Here is a 25,021-nt window from a genome sequence, read left to right as displayed (position 1 = left end):
GAACGTTATAACTTGGAACTTTTCAATGCGAGAGTGAATAGGCATTAATTAGGTGTGGATGCTCCATCGACGACCTGATCGTCACTTTCCATCAGGTAAGGTTGAGGTACATTTGTGTAAAAAAAAATTACCCTTTGCAACGTTATTTTTTAAGCTACTGCCCGTTCACTGTGCTGACTTACCTAAGAAGAACAAGCATGGAACCAAGAAAAATGATAAGGTTAGTTAGAATGGGAATAGCGATCGGTCTCTACAAAACGTATACGTATAGTTGATCCAATTTTATATTGGTCTGCAAGAAAATCAGTTTGACAATATCTAAGTACAAGAAGCCTACAATATTTGGCAACTGTCGTTACTTCTGTACCATTTGAACGTATTTTCTCACTGGCTAATATCACTTCAAAAGAAAGTCGTAACCGACTGAAGCCAAAAGCCTGTCAAAATTAATATTTTTTTATCAAAATTTTCGATACGGTTTTTATGAGATAGAGTCAAGAGCGTACGATCCGGTCTGCGGATCGATTCAGAGACATGGATCGTCCATTACGATCCAAACAATCGATTCAAAGCAAAAAGTCGTGCATCCCTAAATAATAGCATAGAGCTCCTTGTTATAGAGTTGGTCCAGAGAAGTACTTCCACGTTGAGTGCTGGTAAACTTATGTCTCAGGGTGACGGAAGCATTGGCAGTGCCACTTCTTTGCGATTTAGACCTCTGAGTGGCATTACAACTGTTATGGATAGACGTGTCGCTTACCACCAGGCGCATGACTTGTTCGTCCCGTCAGTTGGTATAAAAAAACATATCGTTCCAATGCTGGGCACAAACCACAGTTCCCAGTTCCCACGCGGGTTCATTGCGGGTCGGGATCTTTTTCACACACATCATTAAACTGCTTTGTAGGTGTGTGTAGGTTTTTTATTTCTTTTAATTTCGCACATAAATTCAGAGAAACTCTTTTCGGATCATTGGGGACAAAAAACCCGAAAACCGAATATTTATATATTCGGTTTTCGGTAAAGGTGTTTCTGTCCCACCTCTAGTGGATATCCATTACAGAAAGTCCCATTTACAGATTGGCACATCTCTACCGATCCTATATTATTAAAGAAATGTGAAATTCTTTTTTGACGGCCATATTTGCGTTTCTACATGAGGTTTCATTTTTATTTGTATTTTTTTTAACCGACTTCAAGGAGGTTCTCAGTTTGACTGTACATTTGTGTGTGTATGTTACAAAATTCCTCCGGCATTAGTGAACTGGTTTTGATGATTCTTTTCTTTGTTAAAAAGGAGATACCTTATATTGGTCCCATTTTAATTTGTATATAATATTCCCCTAGTAATTATGAATCAGGTTTATTGAACTTCACCCGCTTTTCGTTAACCTATTTTAATTAAATATAGTGTAATGATGACAGATAAAGATAGGATGAAAATAAAGATAAAGATAAATTTATTCTGTATAAAAATTCAACCTAAATACAATGGATCTTACGGAATAACAGTTTACATAATTATATGCGCAGACTATCGCAAACAGTGAAATTATTGTATGTTTACATAATTTCAATTTTAAGGTTAGTAGTGCAAGTTAATCTGGTTAATAATTAAACTAAGTAAAATTGTTTACTTGTATTTTATGTATGGTATTTTTATTGAGCTGATATTCAATTATTTTTATGTGTCCGTATCCGTCTCATACTCTACAAACATCCCCGATGCGCTGCAGAAACGAGGCGGTCCCAATATCATCCTAAAAATATTATTGTACTGTACACGTAGGGTCTCCAGCGGTCGTTTGGTGTAGTCAACCCATAGGCTCAAGACAATACAATGTACACTTACTCAAATATTTTATATACGTGTAAAAATATACATAATTTAATTAAGACTGAAGATATCCACAATATTAACATTCGAACTAAAGAGTATATACTAAGATTATAATTTTCTAAGTCTAAAAGTTACGTTAAAAGTATTTTAATTGAAATGTCTTATTACAACATTGAAGAGTATTTGTTAGATACAGATGTATGGAAAGACAACATGAGTCTTGATTCCTCACAATTATGATTCAAAGTGTATTCCATGGCATTTAAGTTCACTGAGCATAAATAATGTTTACAAATGTGTGTTTGTTATAATTACTAATACAAAGATCGAACACTCAGAAAAAATTCCTTCGGTCCGGCCGGAATCGAACCGACGTCTTCTAGCTTACCGTGCTAGACGCTATACTAACTAAGCCACGGAACGAACCAGCGGGCCTCACGACTTTTTCTATGTGTTTGCGTCGTATCTTTGTATTTGGTTTTTCAACGACTTTTTAGTCGTAGCGTCATCGAATCGAATTTTTTCTGAGTGTTCGAAACTAGTGAAGTAATTTCACAAAAAATAATTGAATATCAATTGAATAAAAATTTAAAAAACATGTTTTGTTCAATAACAATAAATTAAAACAAAACATGAATACTTAATTACATTAGCTAGCATCTTAACTATTATTAATATTACGTAACAACAGACACTAAATTTTCAGTGCCATTGTAGTTTAATCCAATAAAAAGATGACAGAATCTCCTCAACAGTGTAAAGCAGCTAGCTACCTTGTCTTCGGGCTCTTGTGATTCGTTTAGACGAGGTACCTATGCATTTCAGTCATTGTTGTCGAGACCACGGTTACGAACCCAGCGAAAGCAGATAACCTAACTTTTGAGGTCAATTTTTTTATAAAAAAAAATGTTTTACAACAATGACATTCAGTTATTACATACATTCATAAGCTTTCGCCCTGGTCCTAGGGCTAACCAGAGACCACGTAAGGTGGCGTCCGTCAGGATAATTCCTGACACAAAAATTTTGTTGTAAAATGACTCTACTGACAGGCTGATGCTCTCCCTACTTTTTAAGAGTTCGTCCAGAGAAAAACTGCTCTTATCCATTTCTGCAAAGTCAAAATCAAAAGCAAATAATCTTTTATTCCATAACATTGAATTACAAATAAATGGACGACGGGTCTAATACAAAAACCACGAAAAAAATGTCCCAAGTCAACCTATTTAAACGTAGTGACATGTAAAGGAATATGAAAAAGCTAAAACGTTGAATTTAAATTGTAATGTCATCGCAGTACTGTCTAACTTTGCTTGCTTCGCTGTCAATGGAACAAACGAAGACTAAAGCGTGAATGACGCTCTGTACACGATTTTAACGCCCTATAAGTTCGGACACTTTTTAGCGCGGACCCGACGTCCATATAATTGTAAGTCAATGTTCCATAAGTAAAATAAATTTACACTTGAGAAAGTCAGTTTGAAACTTCTTGTTGATTACTCTGCTGACTTCCATAAGAAGAACAAGGAAGACACTCTAATGGTTGCTCTTTTTAAATAAATTAAACGCTTTCAATCAAATTTGTTTGGAATCCAAGCCCATGTCGTCTTTTCAACACATAGTCTTCAATTTTGTAATATCAATTTTTAATGTAGATTTTAAACTTAGGATATGATCATCTTAATATATGGTCCGGAATCTTATTGTAAAAAAGTATACAGGTCCGTGTAAAAGAATCGTTTACCTTAGTTAAACGAAATCGTGGTACCATTTGTTTGGACTTACCTCTAAGATTAATATTATGGATATCTTCTTTCTTATTGAAATTATGTATATTTTTACTGGCATATAAAATATTTGAATAAATGTGCTGTGATCATTGACTTACCAATGGCTGTGATGCCATAGTCATGATAACAGACTCTGTAAACATTTCTCTGAGAGAAACTCGAAACCTTCCAAAAAGGAGGAGGTTCTCAATTCGACTGTATGTTCTTTCTTTTGTATGTATGTTACGCGATAACTCCGGTATTTGTGAACCGATTTTCATGATTCTTTTTTGTTGGAAAGGGGGTACTTCCATAGTGGTCCCATTTCATTTTGAAGAAAATCATCCACCTCGAAGGGTGCCTGTTTACGCATGAAGATTCATTTTCATAATAGCGCCTAACATTAATTTAGGAGCAATTACTTTAATGGTTTATTTTGCTATTTCTCCAATTCAAGGCGTTTTTCGCTCAATATACTTTGAGTAGTGAGAACCGATTTTTATTATCTCCAGTGTCAAGTCCTGTATAGTGGCGAACTAGGGGATATTTCAATAAAACTTAGCACGTACTTTTGAGGTCGTTTTTTTTAGTACTCTGTACTGAGATTATTGCAATACAAATATGGTTTGTATGTCAGCCGCTTTACCCAACATGAGAACGTCATCGGACTGCCACCAATGAATTCTGTTTTTAGGGGTGACTTGTCAACTTATGTCTCAGGGTGTCGTGCGCAGCGGCAGTACCCCTCACATCTTTGCGATTAAAAGCTCTGACCAACAATACCACTGTTATTGACAGGTATTTCGCTCACCACCAGGCGCAGACTTATTGATCTCATCGCTTTTTTGTGCTTGTTGCAGACCTTTGTTTTTTACTATAGCGCCATTTGTGAAAAATCTATGGAAGTTTTTCTTTATTAAGATAATCTCAGTACAGAGTACTAAAATAACCGACCTCAAAAGTACGTGGAATTACGTCTATTTGCTAAGTTTTATTGAAATATCCCCTAGTTCGCCACTATACAGGACTTGACACTGGAAATAATAAAAATCGGTTCTGGTTCTCACTATGACACTACTCAAAGTATACTGAGAGAAAAATGCCTTGAATTGGAGAAATAGCAAAATCAACCATTAAAGTAATTGCTACTAAATTAAAGTTAGGCGCTATTTATAAAAATGAATCTTCATGCGTGAACAGCCACCCTTAGAGGTGGATGATTTTCTTCAAAATGAAATGGGACCACTATGGAAGTACTCCCTTTCCAACAAAAAAAGAATCATGAAAATCGGTTCACAAATACCGGAGTTATCGCGTAACATACATACAAAAAAAGAAAAAAGAAAGAACATACAGTGGAATTGAGAACCTCCTCCTTTTTTGAAGTCGATTAAAAATGAATAGAGAAGATATTCAGCAATTGCTCTGTTCAATTCATAGCACTATCGTGAACATTAACAATGAGCATTAAATTTCTACAGTAAACTGATGGGAATAGTAGCATATGGCTCCTTCACTATGACGTGCACCTTAAAGCTTACTCGGAAAACGCACCTTACTTTTGAAATCGTCAAGTTTATTAAACACTGCTCATTATAGGTGTTCCTATCTACCGGCCCGAGAGATAGTGTTTTCTGGAGAGACTACTGGCAAGACCAGGTTACAGCGGGCGTTTGGGCCAAGGCCTCCGCCAGTGATACGCCTTTGATACATCTCTGTTGGACCCGGACTTCGGTATGGACTCGCTGGGGTTTGTGTTGAGCTGCAGAGACGGACATGTTTGTCTGCCCCGGTAGAATGCGGCCGTGGCGGCTGTCTAAACTAGCGATCTAGTTGAGGACCTGAAGCGAGGAGAGCACGTGAGTATACGATTGGCATCTCCTCCGAGAGGATAAGCTAGATATCCTCCGGTCCCTCCAGCCACTCAGCAGTGTGATTCACGTAAGTTCAAGCTATCAAAATATCATTGAAGTTACGTAGTCGTCCGATCGAAGTCCTATCCAAAATGGAAATCCACATATCACTTGAACGAATGTTGATAGAATCGAAATGTAACAACTAATGAACGACATCTTGGATTGTGAAATTTGACGTTTAGTCGTCGACGACTAAACTCTATTGAAAGAACTGTCAAAATTTTAGCAAAATACGTGTGACATGTCGTTTAGAGTCGATTTATGTTTCATTCATATACCACGCTTTAACGACATTTGGATCGAACGACTTTAAAATTGCACTCGTTGACGTTCACTGTCACACGAAAAAGCAGTTCAACGAGTAAATCGCTACGATATCGTAACGGTTATTGGGTTATTGGGAACTGGAGAGACGTCGTTTTTCGGCGTCGGAAAGGAGCGTGCCTTACAACTACGCCATCAATGAGCAGATTTGGTAGTGGTCTTAGAGTCGACGGCTTAGCGGTGGCAACCATTAGTTGTGCAATACGCAACGTGAAGTGAGCGTGTCTATAGCTCCGGTAATCCGGTACCTATCTGGAAAATACGGAGGGTATTGTACACACGAGGCGGTTCACCCGAGGCACTAGCCTCTCGAGAACCGAATGAAGTCAAGTGACAGAGCTCTGTGGCAACCCTGTACACTGGCTGATCTGGGTCAGAACCTGAACTTATTAGGTTCCTGTGCACGCACAGATTATAGTGTCCTTCTCGTATACCCTAAGGGTCGGTAGGGAGGGTCACTACAATCAAAACTAATGTATAAATAACGCACACACTCAATATAGCCCCGCACTAGCGAAACCCTGTGTCGCGGGTGCCATGGACACACACATAGACAACCACAAATTACACAAACTCACGAGAGAAATAAATTTAGGTCATACAAATATTTCTCCCGGCCCGGGAATCGAACCTGGGACCTCTGCGTGGTGCCGCGGTTGAAGAGCGGCTAACCTACCGGTAGGTGGTTCAACAAGTAGTTAGTTATGCTCGACAAACATTTATTTAATTCTTGGTTTCGTAATGCCTACACTAAAACGTTCGGACACTTCCCAATTGGCACGAACAGGCACTTCCCTGAGTCCTCAGGCACTAGCGAGTGGGGTCGATAGTGCGGCCAGCGTTGAATCCGAAGTCCCGTCTCCCGGAGTCCGTGCGAATACGTGGAAAATTCGCAACACGTAGTTAGTGGGCACCAGTCTTATGGGATTCGTGGTCCGGAATGTGGACCTGGGAATAAATCCAATGCAAAAATCGTCACAAATTTCGCGTACCGCCGTCAATTACTGCAGAGAAGTACCTAAACTAGTTTGATTGTCGCGAAAACGAAAACCAGATACGGAGTGATGAATTGAACAAAATAAAGAACTAGAATTATAATTAAAGCTGAAAGATATTACGCTAGCCGCTGTGCAATTTTAGAACAATATAACTAATTAGTTAAATAGAAGCGAGCTAGCAGTGTAGATATACAATTATAGTTTACTAAATATTTAAAAATGATGCAAATGCAAAGGCTGATTAAAAATGATAAAGCGAAATTGAATAGCCGCCATTTTGGAGTGCTGCAACATGAATAGTTATTGGCGCGAATCGCTGCACCGTTAACCTAGCACACACAAAAGAATACAGCACGAAACATATAGATTATGTAGTCCGGCATGGTAACCGTTCGGGCACGGAGGCATTTGATATGAAGGTGTGAAGTTATGATACTGCTCATTCATAAGGTATATTCCCCTGACAAGAACGAATAAGAAACTCTAGATCAGAATTTCCTAAACTGTAAACCACGTACAAATCCGGTCGTGTTGTACTGATGCCACCTATAGGATGGCTCTACTAAATACCATTTAGTATCAGTATGGCATTGTTTATCTCGTCACTTAGTATTATAAAAATAAACTTATTTCCTTAACAGGGCATGGCTAAATTTAAAATTTACTCGGGTTGTATGTACTCGGAAACACAGTCGCAGGCAAGAAATTGATTACTGGGCTGTGCGCATAATAGAAGATGACGAAAAGTTCTTAGTATGCCTGAAGAGCTATTTCTCGTCTGAAGATCTATTCGTCACTCGAACTTTTATTCTTTCCGTCGCCACTCTACCAAACTCACACACACCCACGTGCTATCCTCTCATCATATTAAATTGCAAATACAATAGTTTCTTATATACATTTAACAATGTAACGTGTTTATACACGTACATCGCACACATTTTTGTGTAAACTACCATAAACAGTTCATGATACGTCAAGAAACGACAAACCTCCAACAGGACTCTCCAGGCTGCACTAGAATCTATAGGACGTGATTGAGCGGTACTAGGAACGCGTGACACGCTTCCCTATCTCCTAGAAGCACCTTGTGAAGGAGTTCATCTAGGGAAGTACTGCCACCTTACCTATTTCTGCCGCCAAGCAGTAATGTCAGCATTACTGTGTTCCGATTTTGAAGGGTAAGGGTGCTGGTGAAATTACAGGCACATGAGACTTGTCAACTTATGTCTCAGAGTGACGGGCGCAGTGGCAGTGCGTCTCAGATCTTTGCGATTTACAGCTCTGAACGACAATACGACTGTTATGGACAGGTTTGTTCGGCCCGTCACTGGGCATTATTAAAAAAAAAACTTGCGCTGTAACTCGGACCTTTTCATGACAAGAGTGAATAGGCATTATTTTGGTGTGCACGCCCCATTGTCGACCTCGTCGTCAATTCCCCTCAGGGGAGATGGAGGTCAAATGCACACTTAATCTTAAAAAAAATATATATTTTACCTAGCTTGCTTTTCTAATATGGATTTTTTTACAAATTCATCAACTTCACATGTGTATTTGACAGCTGACACAGAGCTAGCGTGAAATTTGATATAAAAGAAAACAATTTTTATTATGAGCTTTGTCTATCATTTTCAAAGTATTATATTTTCCTTTAAGAGCCTTATTAATATCTAATCTGTAACCAAATAAAACTAACCAAATAAAAAGATATGTAGACACAATTCTTGTTATTGCCATGTTTTATTATATTTATGTAACCGAAAATGAGAAATGGCCTTCATATAAAATCAATCAATCAATCAATCAGCCTATGGCAGTCCACTGCTGGACATAAGCCTTACCAAGTGTACGCCATAGTGCCCGATCACCCGTTTTCCGCATCCAACCACTACCCGCTACCTTCATCAGATCGTCGGTCCATCTTGCATTGGGACGTCCTACGTTACGTTTGCCGAGACGTGGTCTTCACTCATATAAAATATTATATGTGTTTTATAAAATAAAAAAAAAAAAGAAAAAACAAAAACGTTTTACTGCTTTTTAGTATATAAATACTTGTGTTAGGAGACTTTGCTCCTTTCAAGGAGAATTTACAAAAAACACATAGTCCCGCACTAGGGAAAGTATCACGATTGTCATGAACACACTCATAAACAACCAGAAATTACACCCGGGACCTCCAGCATGATAAACGCTCGGCCATGGAGGCAGTTTAAATAAAAAAATAATTAGTACGTGTGTTCGTAAGTGAGTTTGTGTGTGTGATGTTAAATAATTATATTTCTTAACAAACATATCATCACGCATCACACCCCATCGATTTCTTCAAACATGCCAGATTATTCTTGGCACTCATTGACTTACAATTATATGGACGTCGGGTCCGCGTTAAAAAGTGTCCGAACTTATAGGGCGTTAAAATCGTATACAGAGCGTCATTCACGCTTTAGTCTTCGTTTGTTGGACTGACAGCGAAGCAAGCAAAATTAGACAGCACTGCGATGACATTACAATTTAAATTCAACGTTTTAGCTTTTTCATATTCCTTGACATGTAACTACGTTTAAATAGGTTGACTTGGGACATTTTTTTCGTGGTTTTTGTATTAGACCCGTCGTCCATTTATTTGTAAGTCAATGTTGGCACTTTTATATTTCTTAACAGTTGATACTACCGTAGCTCGAATTTAAATTTTGTCCCGTACCAATACGGTTCATTTTGCGAAAGGATACTAATGACATTTCAAAAATGTATATCGTATATTATACATGTTCTATTTAGTTCAGCTGATATAATAAAAACATTGGTATATGTAAGGTACCTAATAAAAACTTTTCTGGTTAAATAAAACTGCAGACACGTGCTAAAACAATATATTCTTCCCGAAAAATAACTACATTCCTTCGTCCGCAGCCTTTTTAGCCAAGCTCTTGACAGTTCTCGTACATAGTAACAATAAACAACTTATTTTATTAATACTTATATATAATACTTATAACTGCCTCCATGGCCGAACGGTTACCATGCCGGACTGCTACGCGGAGGTCCCAGGTTCGATTCCCGGGCCGGGAGAAATATTTGTATGGCCTACATTTATTTCTCTCGTGAGTTTGGGTGTAATTTGTGATTGTCTATGTGTGTATCCATGGCACCCGCGACACAGGGTTTCCCTAGTGCGGGGCTATGTTGAGTGTGTGCGTTATTATTATTATTATTATTAAATTTACAAATTTACTTTAAACGAATGTTATTATAATAAATATTCCTTATACGGAAATTAACAGAACATTAAAGTATCCTCATTCCTATTGCATATAAAACAGTATTACACTATCAACAGTATCTCATTTACTTAGAATAATAACGGATAGAATGATAGTTTCCTATCAAACGAACTGTCACAAGTGAGGCAAAAATCAAATTCATGTAGGCTAGTTTTAGTAGTAGGTTAATTTTCGGTTTTAGTGAATATTTATATAAAAATACAAGTTGAAACGCGTTACTTCCTTGTGGAATGTGATGTTAGTATCTATTTTATGTTTGTCTGACGTATTTTTACACTCATTTACCGCACATTTCGTCATTTTTAGCTAAAATTCTGGAGCTGTTCGCGGTGCAAGTTGACCTTGAGCACTGAAGGCCCGCCCGCTCGTGTAGGCCCATTGGGCGCGCTTCAATTTGCCTCACTTAGCGTGTGCGGACTAGGTTTCTATGCGTTATTATTCTAAGCTCATTTACCGATTTCATTTGAGAAGACATTTCATTGTTCAGAGTCTAAATTTATATTCTACTCAGGGCTCTACCTCGAATCCTTGACCAGACCCAGCAGTATTGAAGTTTAGCTTTATAATAAATATTTTTTTGCTTTTTTTAATTTGAAGTTTTTTTGTTTTACATTTTACTTTATTAATTTCTGTATTGCCTTGACATGAATTTTTGTTACTATTTGTGATTAATGTACTATTACATCTTCTTTGACATTTTTTTTTATTTTGTAGTATTTTGACTTTTACAACTGTTGCGTCTAGATATACTCTGTTAGCAATATGTTTGTACAATAATTGAATAAATGAATTATGAATTATGAATTATGAATTATGAAAGAACACAAAAAACAAAACTACATAATATAGGTACGAGCCCTACAGCTATAAAAACATACTTAAATTTACCATTCATTTTTATGTAATCTAACGCTGATGAATACAGCGATTTTCTTGTAAAATTTCTAGGTAAGTTTGCATTTTTTTCTATCATGAAAATTTTTAGGAACCGTGTTTTCATATAACAATCAGTGTATATGTGTGTATCCTTAATTTTACTATATTATATATATATTTTCCAAAGTGTTAGTTTCAATACTTTCACTGTACTACAATACAATATTATTAGAAAGTATTGCGTATTCACATTGACTTACAAATAAATGGACGACGGGTCTAATACAAAAACCGCGAAAAAAATGTCCCAAGTCAAACTATTTAGACGTAGTGACATGTAAAGGAATGTGAAAAAGCTAAAACGTTGAATTTAAATAGTAATGTCATCGCAGTACTGTCTAATTTTGCTTGCTTCGCTGTCAGTCGAACAAACGAAGACTAAAGCGTGAATGACGCTCTGTATACGATTTTAACGCCCTATAAGTTCGGACACTTTTTAGCGCGGACCCGACGTCCATATAATTGTAAGTCAATGCGTATTCAATAAAAAATGGAAGGAAATTAACTTGCTTCCCCGCGAACCAGGTAACTGTTAAATCGTGCAAAATAGATGCTCTTGTGTTGAATATTTTTCATGCAATTAAATATCCTACCCTTCTTCCGCATAAAAATTAATATTATCAACATTGGCGTAGAGCTCGTTGTGAAAGAAATCGTCCAAGGAAGTACTCTGCCGTCTACTAACTAAAACGCAATTGTCAAAAATCCGTTTTAAATAGCAAAAGACACAACACAAAATTCTCTCTAAAAACAGTTAAAAATTGGGTTAAAGCGCGTTCCCACTATGTCGTGACGACAGATTGTCGTGCAGTTTACAGTGTCGTGGCTTGTATATTTAAATGTAGTTGTTCACGTATAGCACGACACGATTAACTGTCGTTCACGAATTTTTATCGTTACAACGACAAACTGTCGTCACAGTGGGAACAGCTAGAACGACAGTCGTCAGACGATAAAAAAAGTCACGATAAAAACGTAACGACAGATTGTCGCAGCTCCTATTGTCATCACGTTTAATTTATCGCTGTCCGCACGTATTGTGCTCCCTGCCCTCCCCTCTCGTACCCCGCGCCCTCTGCTCCCTTTACAGTAGCATTGGGTCGTAGCCAGAGATGGGCAAGGAGGCTGCCGTGAAACGATAAATTGTCGTCACGATCTAGTGGGAACAGCTAGTCACGACAGCCGTTCACCGAGAAACAATCGTTCACGACAAATAGTCGTGATATGGGAACAGGCTAGACACGACAGTCGTCCAACGATAATAAAACGTGACGACATAGTGGGAACGCGCCCTTACGGTTTTTTTGTGATCATCATTCAGCCATACGACGCCCACTGCTGGGCATAGGCCTCCCCCAACGATCTCCACGACGATCGGTCCTGCGCTGCCCGCATCCATCGGCTTCCCGCGACCTCCACCAGATCGTCGGTCCACCTGGTGGGGGGCCTACCCACTGAGCGTCGTCCGGTGCGCGGTCGCCATTGAAGAACCTTTCCGCCCCAACGGCCATCGGTTCTCCTAGCTATGTGCCCCGCCCACTACCACTTCAGCTGAGCAATTCTTCGAGCTATGTCGGTTACCTTAGTTCTCCTACGGATTTCCTCATTTCTGATTCTATCACGCAGGGATATACCGAGCATCGCTCTCTCCATTGCCCGCTAAGTGACCTTGAGCCTTCTTATGAGGCCTATAGTGAGGGACCACGTTTCTGATCCATATGTGATCACTGGCAACACACACTGGTCAAAGACTTTCGTCTTGAGACATTGAGGTAATTTGGACGCAAAGATTTTTTGGAGTTTCCCGAACGCTGCCCATCCGAGCTGGATTCGACGAGAGATCTCTTTCTCAAAGTTGGACTTACCTAACTGGACTGTCTGCCCCAGGTATACGTAATGGTCAACAACTTCGAGTGTAATGCTCCCAATTTTTACTGGAGCGGGTACAACATGAACATTCGACATGATCTTCGTCTTGTCCATGTTCATCTTAAGACCCACTCTTTGGGAAACACTACTGAGATCTTCGAGCATTGTGTTCAGGTCTCCCAAGGTCTCAGCCATAAGAACTATATCATCGGCAAATCGAAGGTGTGTTAGGTACTCGCCATTGATGTTGATGCCAAGTCCTTTCCAGTCCAGAAGCTTGAAAATATCCTCCAACGCAGCAGTGAACATCTTTGGAGATATCACATCTCCCTGTCTCACGCCTCGTTGCAGTTGGATAGGATTAGAGCTCTGTGAGAGGATTAGAGTTTTTTGTGATATCTCAAAAAAATATTTTGTCCTTAGCTGCGTTTTAGACGGCGTATGTAGTACGGCCACCTTATTTATTTAATTTTCATTAATAATATCAGTTACGCTGACGATATGGTGCTGTTGACTCCTGCGATCAGTGCACTTGGTAAGCTGCTCAGGATATGTGAGACATATGCGGAAGCCCATGGACCATAACACAAAAAAGACCAAGCTCCTAGTTTTTAGGCCGAAGGCAGTTTCTGTTTGTAACTGTGCCGCCGGTGTTTCTCTATGGTAGCGAGATAAGTCATGTCTCTCAATTTAAGTACCTGGGTCACTGGGTAACCGATAACATGCATGATAGTGCCGACATGAAGAGGGAGAGAAGGGCTCTGTCTGTTAGATGTAATATGCTCGCCCGCAGGGTTGCTCGTTGCACCAAAGATGTAAAGATTTCATAATTTAAAGCATATTGCCAAAACTTTTACACAAGTAGCCTGTGGGTGAAGTACACGCAGTGAACCCTGAATACATTTGGGGTGCAATATAACAACGCTTTTAGGATGCTAATGGGGCTGCCGCGACACTGTAGTGCATATAGAGCATGTTCACGAAGGCGCACACAGATAGCTTTTATGCCATTATGCGCGTGCGCGGCAGCACTAATGGCATCCTAGCCGTTGTTGCCAACAGGCTGGACTGCCCCTACCAACTACATTGGGTACAACTATAGTACGTAAGAAAAATTTACTGTATTACTAACATTGACTTACAATTATATGGACGTCGGGTCCGCGCTAAAACGGACACTTTTTAGCGCGTTAAAATCTAAAACTTATAGGGCGTTAAAATCGTATACAGAGCGTCATTCACGCTTTAGTCTTCGTTTGTTCGACTGACAGCGAAGCAAGCAAAATTAGACAGTACTGCGATGATATTACAATTTAAATTCAACGTTTTAGCTTTTTCATATTCCTTTACATGTCACTACGTTTAAATAGGTTGACTTGGGACATTTTTTCGTGGTTTTTGTATTGGACCCGTCGTCCATTTATTTGTAAGTCAATGATTACTAACATTATTATGGATCATGGTCCGAAATAAATTATATTGTATTCTATTTATTTCTGCCGCCAAACACTTTTGTTGCGATCCGGTTTTAAAGGTCAACAAATTCAAGCACTGCACCCAACTGGTATTCGTTCGGATTTAAAGACTATACAAATCTAGAAAACTCAGACCGACTTCCGACGTCACTTATGCACTAGAGAATACGAATATAATTAGGCACATACACTCAACATAGCTCCACACTACGGAAACCCAGTGTCGCGGGTGCCATGGACACACATATAGACAACCACATACACCCAAGCTCACGAGAGAAATAAATGTAGGCCATACAAATATTTCTCCTCTGCGTGGCAGTCCGGCATGGTAACTATTCGGCCACAGAGGCAGTTAAATTAGGTTATATATAGGTATAGTTAAATTAGGTGTATAGGTTAGGTAATATCGTTTGTACACCTAGAGATAAAACGATCCTTGTGACATTTCAGACCGTCACGAATCGGACTTAGTGTACAAGCGACATCCGGAATAGGTCCCAGTTTTCTAGATTTGTAAAGTCGCAGATTGGGGACAAATACGAATTGGATACAGCTGGTGAAATTACAGACACATAGAACTTATATCTCAAGGTGCCGTGTTCAGTAGAAGTGCCTTATTGACTGAACTGACTATTGCTAAACTGAGTAACATTTTAATTTCTAAACTGTCGCAATTATGGAAGATGGTTTTTCCGCAAAAGGACTTAGGAGAATCCCTCGTCATATATATAAAGTATTGACAAAAACCAACTGTTAATAACATAATCTCAGTACAGAGTTCTAAAAAAAACCGACCTCAAAAGTATGTGGAATTATGTCTATTTGCTAAGTTTTATTGAAATATCCCCTAGTTCGCCACTATACGGGACTTGACACAGGCGATAATAAAAATCGGTTCTCACTACTCAAAGTATATTGAGAGAGAAAAACGCCTTGAATTGGAGAATAGCAAAACCGACCATTAAAATAATTGCTCCTTAAGTAAAATTTAGGCGCCATTTATAAAAATGAATGTTCACGCGTGAAAAGCCACCTTTAGAGGTGGATGTTTTTCTTTAAAATGAAATGGGACCACCATGGAGGTACCCTCTTTCCAACAAACAAATAATCATGAAAATCGGTTCACAATATACATAAAAAAAACATACAGTCGAATTGAGAACCTCCTCCTTTTTTGAAGTCAGTTAAAAAGTACAATTTCTTTAAAAGATTTTCCATTACACTATTAAATTATTTATCCAATAAAAGGACTTTTAGAACGACGTAAATATAGGGTAATTTAAACGAAATAAAAAATCGATACAGTTGAAACTAATAAAAAATTTAATTTAACATGGTTTTGTTATAAATTGTGGATGGTGGAAAATGGTGGGAAAACTATCAACCTTTTGCACCAGAGTATGAAATATAATAATATTTGGCAATTTAGCAATTTTAGTAGCAATAGACCTCCTCGTGAAATGGTTCGTCCAGGGAAGTTTTTGTAGAAGTTTAAATGTGAACGTTACTGCGTTCTAGTTTTCATGCATCCTAATCCGAGACGACATAAATCTAGAAACCTCGGACCCACCTCGGATGTCGCTTGTGCACTAAGTCCGATAAGAATCCCAGAAAATATGAATATCGCTTGTACACCTAGAGATAATGTGATCCCTCTGACATTTCGGACCGAGTCGAAACTTTTAAAAATCCAACGTAGTACGTAAACAGTCTAAGGTGGACATTGACTTATTTTATTTTATTTTTTATTTTTATTTATTTTAGGAAGGTTTACAGCTTAAACAATGATATATAACACAAAATAACAACGGAAAGCCTATTACAAACCTTCACAATTGAATATCTAAATTACAACTTAATCAATACTAGTGCTAAACCTACAAACATTTATAAGCAAAAGTTATCATAATACAAATATCACACATATATATTTAGTAGTATATAAACATTACACATATTCAATATATTATATAGCTCGCCACACACCCGTCTGCAAAAAAAGATAACCAAAAGGGTCTCTAACGAGATCTGAATGAATTAAAATTTGCAAATTTAAAATCAGTTCAATAATTGAATGAATCTTTTGATTCAATTAGCATTGATTTACGCTCACCACTAGTGACCATAAATTATCCAAACTATTGTCAAATTATAACCTCACTTTCCGTCAAAGATTTTTCTATTACGTTTTTATGTGGACTTACAATTATATGGACGTCGGGTCTGCGCTAAAAAGTGTCCGAACTTATAGGGCGTTAAAATCGTATACAGAGCGTCATTCACGCTGTAGTCTTCGTTTGTTCGACTGACAGCGAAGCAAGCAAAATTAGACAGTACTGCGATGACATTACAATTTAAATTCAACGTTTTAGCTTTTTCATATTCCTTTACATGTCACTACGTTTAAATAGGTTGACTTGGGACATGTTTTTCGTGGTTTTTGTATTAGACCCGTCGTCCATTTATTTGTAAGTCAATGAAGGTGGAACATTTTCTTCAAACTTGAATGAGACCACTGCTATGGTTCACAAATATCGGAGTAGTCGCTTAACACAGAATAAAAACAATCGACAACCTTTTCCTTTTCTATTTATTATGTGGACGATTTATTATATAACAGATAACAATCAAATTACATTGATACAAATTAAATATGATATAACAACGTTCTGTACTAAGTTTTGACCCTACTTATGTTGACGCATCACTCTAAAGACACATCATTTACTTATTTACGTACAACTAAAGCTTTAAGAGAATGGGTGAAAATCTATACGAATTCAAGATGCTTTACTACTCGCTTCGATGTTTTTCATATATATCTCGTTTGAAGTCGGTTAAGAATAATTATATTTTCGCTATCTAATACTGTTACATCTATTGAGTGTGAGATTATTTAATTAAGAAATTGAAAAGTCAAGTAAGTAGTTTTATTATTCGTTCAACGTAACCAACTTCCGATGTCAAATTTCCGCCCACATAATAAGTAGTGATGGGAAACTTTTGTAGTCCGAATTGTTTTAAAAACTGTATAAATTCTCTGAAAAAGCTTTGATTTCATTAAGAGTAGCTTTTTTAAATCTTCAAAGTAACTGGATATTGTTTTTAAGCTCAGGGGCCAAATAAGGCTAATTTTCTTGAAATAATAATAATGCAATTATGGTAACATTTACTTTTCTGCTAAAAATCCATTTTCAAATTTCAAATTCTATTTATTTACCACACACACACACAAAAACATACAAATGAAAAATGTAACATATTTTTTTTTACGCACACACTCTACATAGCCCCGCACTAGAGAAACCCTGTGTCGCGGGTGCCATGGACACACACATAGACAACCACAAATTACACCCAAACTCACGAGAGAAATAAATGTAAGCCATACATACATTTCTCCCGATCCGGGAATCGAACCTGGGACCTCTGCGAGGCAGTCCGGCATGGTAACCGTTCGGCCACGGAGGCAGTTAAATAAATTAATAAATAGTAATTAAAAACCCCAAATAATATATTTAGTCACAGATGTGTGGCGAGGATTCTGAGCTCAGTGGATGCATTGTAAGCCTTAGTTAGCACAACACTGATGATTTTCAGACAGAACCTCCCTGGCAGGAGCTGAGGTTTTACATTTGTGTAACAGGTAATTTATGGTTTCAACAATTTGAAGCAGATTGGTATCGTAAATGTGGCATCACAGTACATTTACTCAAATATTTTGTATGCCCGTAAAAATATACATAACTTCGTTAAGAAAGAAGATATCCATAATATTAACCTTAGAACTAAGTCCAAACTCATGGTAACACGATTTCGTTTAACCAAGATAAACGCCTCTTTTTTGGGGAACTGTATACGTTTTTATAATAAGATTCCGGAGCATATATTAAGATTATCATTCCCTAAGTTTAAAAACTACATTAAAAATATTTTGATTGAAAAGTCATATTACACAATTGAAGACTACGTGTTAAATAAAAATGTATGGAAAGATTCCACACAAATTTTATTCAAACTGTATAGAATTTAAGTTTATTTGAAAAGAGCAATCCCTAGAGTTTCTCACTCGTTCTTCTCAGGGAAGTCAACGTAGTGAACGAACAGTACCTTGAATTTGACGTTTTCAAGTGTAAATTTATTATAACTATGGAATAAAATGAATCAATAGACTTGTAATTAAGTGGAACAATAAATTCTAGGATTTTTTTCGTCTCACGCCAAAAGTAATGTAATGGTAAAAAATCAGCTAAATAATATTCCTATAAACAACAATGGCAATAACCTCGTAACTGGAAATACATACTACAAACAGAAACAACAAATTATAATTTGTGTTATTAATACTATATCATTCTATCCAGTATCAAAACGGAATGTAATGTAGCCTTTCATTGATTATTTCAATTTCGTCTCTCTTGCTACGTAACCATACAGTTCATTCACCCGTTGCTTTACGCATATATATAGATGCAAAGTCGGTTGTACTAGAAGCGCAAAATTGAGTTCTAAGATACTTTATTCTTTTTCTAAAAAACTTTTTTAGTAGCAGTAGAAGAAACTGTGAAAGTGTTCGTCCAGTGCCGCCAAGCAGTAATATAAGCATTACTGTGTTCCGGTTTTGAAGGGTAAGATTAATTAAAATTAGCAGATTTGGAGCCCAGTCCAAGGCATGTTACACACACTACCATTGTATGTAAACGCAAGTTCAACTATTTTTCCTGAGTTAAATGGCGCATATTTGTTTTTTCAAACAAACCAACGTTTCGGGTCCTTTACAGGTCCCCTGGTCATGGTTGACTGAGGTGCTACAGTCATCAACCAGCTACGTCTAATATTAATGCAAGCCACCCTAATTTTTCACTATAGTTATAATAGTTATTAATTAAATACCTTATTTATAATTTTGCAAAGAAGCATTCCAATGTGCGCTACATTATTTGTTACAAATTACGAGTATAACCCCAGGTCCTTGCAAAGAGGCCATTGAAATTAAAAATACATCCTAATTTCAACAGAGAAGATGGTTTCTCCGTACCACCACTTTTGGGATCTAGTATTTCCTGTGATGAAAAATGCCAAACAGACTTAAGACTGCAGTACTAATTAATATGTTTTTAATTTATACTAATTTCCATTATTAATTAATAATAAATTTAACTTAATAAAAATTCATATTGTTAAAAAAAGTAATTTGTAAATAGCGTAAATTGGAATGTTCTTTGTAAAATTAAAAATAAGGTATTTAAGTAATAACTTTTGTAACTGTAGTGAAAAATAGGGTGGTTTGCATTAATATTAGACACAACTGGTTGAAGACTGTACCACCTCAGTCAACCGTAACCATGTGCCGTTTAAAGGGCCCGAAACGTTGGTTTTATTTGAAAAAAAAATATATACGCGATTTAAATCCGGAAAAATTGTTTTCATATCCTATATTTCCAAATTCACATTATTATTATTTTACATACAAATCAAATCTTTATTTCATGAATGGTCGTGAATAATTGTTTATTCAATTTTGATTTAAACAAACTAAATGAATCCGCATCCTTTACATCTGAGGGCGGTTTATGAAAGGTTTGCACTCCCTCAAAATTTATCGACATCTTGCCATAGGCAGTTCTGATCATGGGAAGGATTAGATTATTGGCTCTGCAGTTGATTTTGTACAGTCATGTACATGAGATACCTGACCGCCTAACATGCCCAAACCGACCTTTTGGTTCTGAGAGCCATCTTACGTATTGGACTAAAAAAAAATTAAAGCAATTTTAACTATACTGCATAAGTAATACAGCGGAGTGTTGCTTGAAGATAATAAACATATTTTTTAAACCAATACTAAATTTCGTCAGTTAGCATTTAAGTAAAGCGGTCAAGTGGCTTGTTGTATGGACTGCCAGTTGCAATACCTGTGGTTCGATTCCACGTGCACTATTTTGTTTTAACGTTATATTTTTATGAATATTGTTTCACGTTTTAACCTTCCAGGGGTCGCACCCTTGCGACGAACATAAGCAGTCGTGCGCAGTCTGTGAGATCGCAACTTTGCGCGTTTAGTTTGAGAAGACAAATGAATATCATCATGATGTTGTATAGCACATAATAAAAATAAGTATTTTGTCTATGTAAATGGAAATAAAAAACATTACTTACATATTTTTTTTAATTTGTGCTTATTAATCAAACAGTCTACAAAAAATTTTATCATATGACACAAAACAAAGTTAGAAATCAAGAAAATAAAAAAACAAGATGAAATTTTCTATCTTAATTATTTCTATAATAATTGCACAATTTTGTAGGAACTCTGAAAGCACAATTATTTTTAAATGTTTTTTTTTTCATGATGTTCTACGTAATATCTTAATTCTAATATAATAAAAAAGGAAAAGTAAATAAACCGCGCGCGACCACTGGAAGGTTAATACTACGTTGACAAATACAATATTTGCTCACTAGAAATTGCCTAAGGTGGTATTGCCTAAGTGTAGATATTATTAATAAAGCGCAGGGTGGGTTCAGATAGATTAACAAATCACAAAATCGCTCTGCAGTTTACATACGATCGAGTCTTTTGTGATTACGCATTGTTCCATGTTTCGTTCCCATGTTTCTATTCAGTTGTAATTACTTTCAAAGTTTTCTTTCTTGTTTTAATATGCCGCACTTAATAGAATTAAACTAAATTAAAATTAGAAATTATTGTTCCGTGTGAATACTCAGACATTCCTTACACCTATTCAGAGGTTCAAAACAAAAAAAATATATAGGAAATGAAACTATTTTTCCGGATTTAAATCGCGTATATTTGTTTTTTCAAACAAACCGACGTTTCGGGCCCTTTACGGGTCCCATGGTCACGGTTGACTGTCAACCGTGACCATGGAACCTAAAAAAAAAATAGGCATAGCTAAAGAATATTTTACTTTTAATGTGACTGGAACCATGTTTGCATCAACTTGCAAAGCAATCCTCTTACGGCTACGCCACGAAAGCCTTACTTATAGGAGGTTAAATTTGTATTCTGTATTTAAGTAAGAACTATACGTTAAAGATCAATGTCATTCACTAATGAGACAACCAGGGCGTCATCGTTATACCAAAATAATTTTTAAGGCTTACAGGTTAAAGATTAAGTTTGTTTAACAATTTTCTCCACATTTTTGTCCTCAGAACCAAAAGGTCGATGAAGTCGACTTGGGGGTCAGGTATTTTGTGTATGACTGTACTTATGCGATAGTATTATCATTATACCGCTGCGCGGTTGCTGCGCTTCTAGAAATTGTATCAAATCCCTGAATCTTCATCTTTATTCATAGCCATTAACATAGTAGGGAACAAACTTACATAATAGTACTTAATTTAATAGTAATTTAACAGTCGGACAACATGCAGACCCCACAAAAGGCTTCAACCTGTGCTAGCCGATAATATTGTTGTCGCCACAACGGGCCAGCATCAATCGTATTTGAGACAATATGGCTTACGAGTATACAGTCAAAGTCAAAGTCAAACAATCATTAATTAAAATTAAAACACTTGAAAACGTCATTTTTTTTTTTGCTGTTCACTGTTGACTCAGTTCTAAGGTTATTATGGATATCTTCTTTTTTAACGAAATTATGTATATTTTTACGGGCATACAAAATATTTGAATAAATATACTGTGATGCCACTAAAGACAAATCCGAGAACCTAAACGGTACACAGAACGAATGGTTCGTTTTTGCAACACAAATATGGTTTGTATATCTGCCGCTTTACCCCACATGACAATCCCGTAGGACATTATACTATGAAAGTAACTAAAGTAAACCAGTCTAGCAGTAGCAACATCGGTAACTTCACGTATTCTACGGACTGCGTATGCAGCAGAGCTTAATCTGCTGGCCAAGGAAGATATATGTGGATACTTTTCTAGGAGTGTGCGCAGGAACTTTTCAATTTGGTTCCACCCTCACCGTTCCTCCTTCGGTCGACTAGAAGGTCCGGAGCACTTCATTCTTATGTCGTTGATATTCCACCTATTCCCACTAAGCGCTTTGCTTCCTCCTTTCTGATGCGTACGGCAAAGGAATGGAATGCTCTCCCGTATCTGTATTTCCCAAAAAGTACAATTTGGGGCTATTCAAGGCTAGAATGAATAGGCATTTTTTAGGCAAGCGCGTCCCATCGTCGCTTAACATCAGGTGAGGTTGTGGCCAATCGTGTGTCTATTATATATTAAAAAAATAAAAAGCCATTGCAGTTTACTATCTAAGGTCCTTCCCAAAAAGACAGCTTTTTAACAAGGTCTAATTTTTCTATATTTGGGCGATTTTACATTAGGTAATTCAAATTCAACACACTGTTTCTTCTTGGCATTGTTAATATTAATTAAACAAATAAAATACCTTTGAAAGGGTATCAGTCTGTTTTAAAAATCAAGGATGTGTCGTCAGCAAACTATGTATTTCGCAAAGGTCCTTAACAAAGAATGGTAGAAAGGTACAGAAAGGTACTCTGACGTCTCAAAACCAGTACAGTACAACTGTTCCCAAAAAAGAAAGGGTAGAGTTTGAAAAAAAATTTTTATAGATATATAAAATAAATATCGAGTTCTTAGGTTTTCGCGATTGTTACACATAGGAAATGAAACTATTTTTCTGGATTTAAATCGCGTATATTTGTTTTTTCAAATAAACCGACGTTTCGGGCCCTTTACAGGTCCCATGGTCATGGTTGACTGAGGTGGTACAGTCTTCAACCAGTTATATCTAATATTAATGCAAACCACCCTATTTTTTCACTATAGTTATTACAATAGTTATTAATTAAATACCTTATTTTTAATTTTACAAAGAAAACATTCCAATTTACGCTACATTAAGTTTTACAAATTATTTTATTGAATGAATTTTTATTAAGTTTAATTTATTATTAATTAATAATAGAAATTAGAATAAACTCTAACATTGATTAGTACTGCAGTCTTATGTCTGTTTCGGATTTTTCATTAGAGGAAATACTGGATCCCAAACAGGTGGTACGGAGAAACCATCTTCCCTGTTGAAATTAGGATGTTTTTAATTTCAATGGCCTCTCGCAGCATCCTGGGTAGATAACGTACTTCTTTTGCAAGGACCTGGGGTTTGTCATACTTCATTGAATGTGTAGGTTTATCCATGACATGCTCGCAGACTGCAGACTTGTTTACGCGACGGTGTTTGACATCAGCTATATGTTCTTTGACGCGGGTACAAATACTTCGCTTCGTTTGTCCAATATAAGAGAGACCGCACTCACAGTCAAGCTTGTAAACTCCTGCATCCTGTAAGGGGATGTTACATTTCACGGGTCTCAGGAACTGAGAAATCTTCCTCACGGGCTTGAAATAGGTCTTGATAGATGCACGCCTGAGGATAATTCTAAATAATTCTGCATATTCAATACTAATTATGTTTTATTAATTATTAAGGACATATTATGTTCCCTTAACTTTCTACGTACAATTTCAATGCAGTCGTTTACTTTTTAATTGACCCATACCTCAGTTTATAAGAGCAATTTACTACAGTGCAGTATGGTCGTGGGTTCAAGTCCCATCGGGTTGAAAAAGTTTGTCTATGTGTTCGATCATTGTATTTATTAATGATAATTTCAATTGTAGTAATTTATTTTCATGGGAAAAGTTGTAAGTTACACGTTGCTGGTTAAGGGGCATATGCAATAATTCCCATCGTCTTATCGTGGACATTTACGCTAAATGTAGTGGTTTGAATTGTACGGAGTATTAAATGAGTAATGTCTACGTTCGTCTTTAATTCCGAACGCCAAAAGTTTTTTTAACTAACTTTAAAAAGATGAGGTTTTTAATTCGACTGTTTTTTTTATGTAAATAAGCGATAACGCTGGCATTTGTGGTGATTCTTTTTTGTTGGAAAGAGGTTACCTCAGTAGTGGTCCCATTGAAATTTGAAGAAAACATTCCACCTCTAAGGGTGGCAAAGTAGGGGATGATTCCGGTTTATAAATCCGGTTTTTTTATATATAAAAAACTACACTTTCACGTATCGAAGATTTCGACTTAATACATCATCAGTTTTTCCAACAATATTCACTTGAATAGCATCGTAAAATCGTATTTCAAAAATTATAGTCCAAAAGTGAGGTTACTTTTCAACTACACAACTATGACTCAACTATGGTTCAGTTAAAGTTTTGTAATCGATTAGTAAATCGTGTGTGTGCAACCAGTGCAAAATAGCTTGTTCATTACTAAAACTGTGTACGCCTAATAAAGTTTTCACAATTACTTGTATGTAGTTGAAATTGAATTATATATTGCTTTTTTTAAGCCGTATATAATCTAAAGTGTTTTGTTTGTTTTGTAATATTGTAATATAATTATTTGCATGCAACCTCTGTAAATTGTAGTAAATTAAATATAATATATTTCAACCCACAGGGTTCATGTGCTGGCACTGTGATCTGTTTTTAAGACCCATTTAGAACAATTTGTACATGTATAGCAATAAATAAATAAATAAATAAATAAATAAACAAATAAACAAATAAATAAATAAATAAATAAATAAATAAATAAATAAATAAATAAA

Source organism: Hyposmocoma kahamanoa, unplaced genomic scaffold (genome assembly GCF_003589595.1).
Source record: "Hyposmocoma kahamanoa isolate Upper Pololo Valley unplaced genomic scaffold, ASM358959v1 225, whole genome shotgun sequence".
NCBI lineage: Eukaryota > Metazoa > Arthropoda > Insecta > Lepidoptera > Cosmopterigidae > Hyposmocoma > Hyposmocoma kahamanoa.
This window is presented reverse-complemented; position numbering follows the sequence as displayed.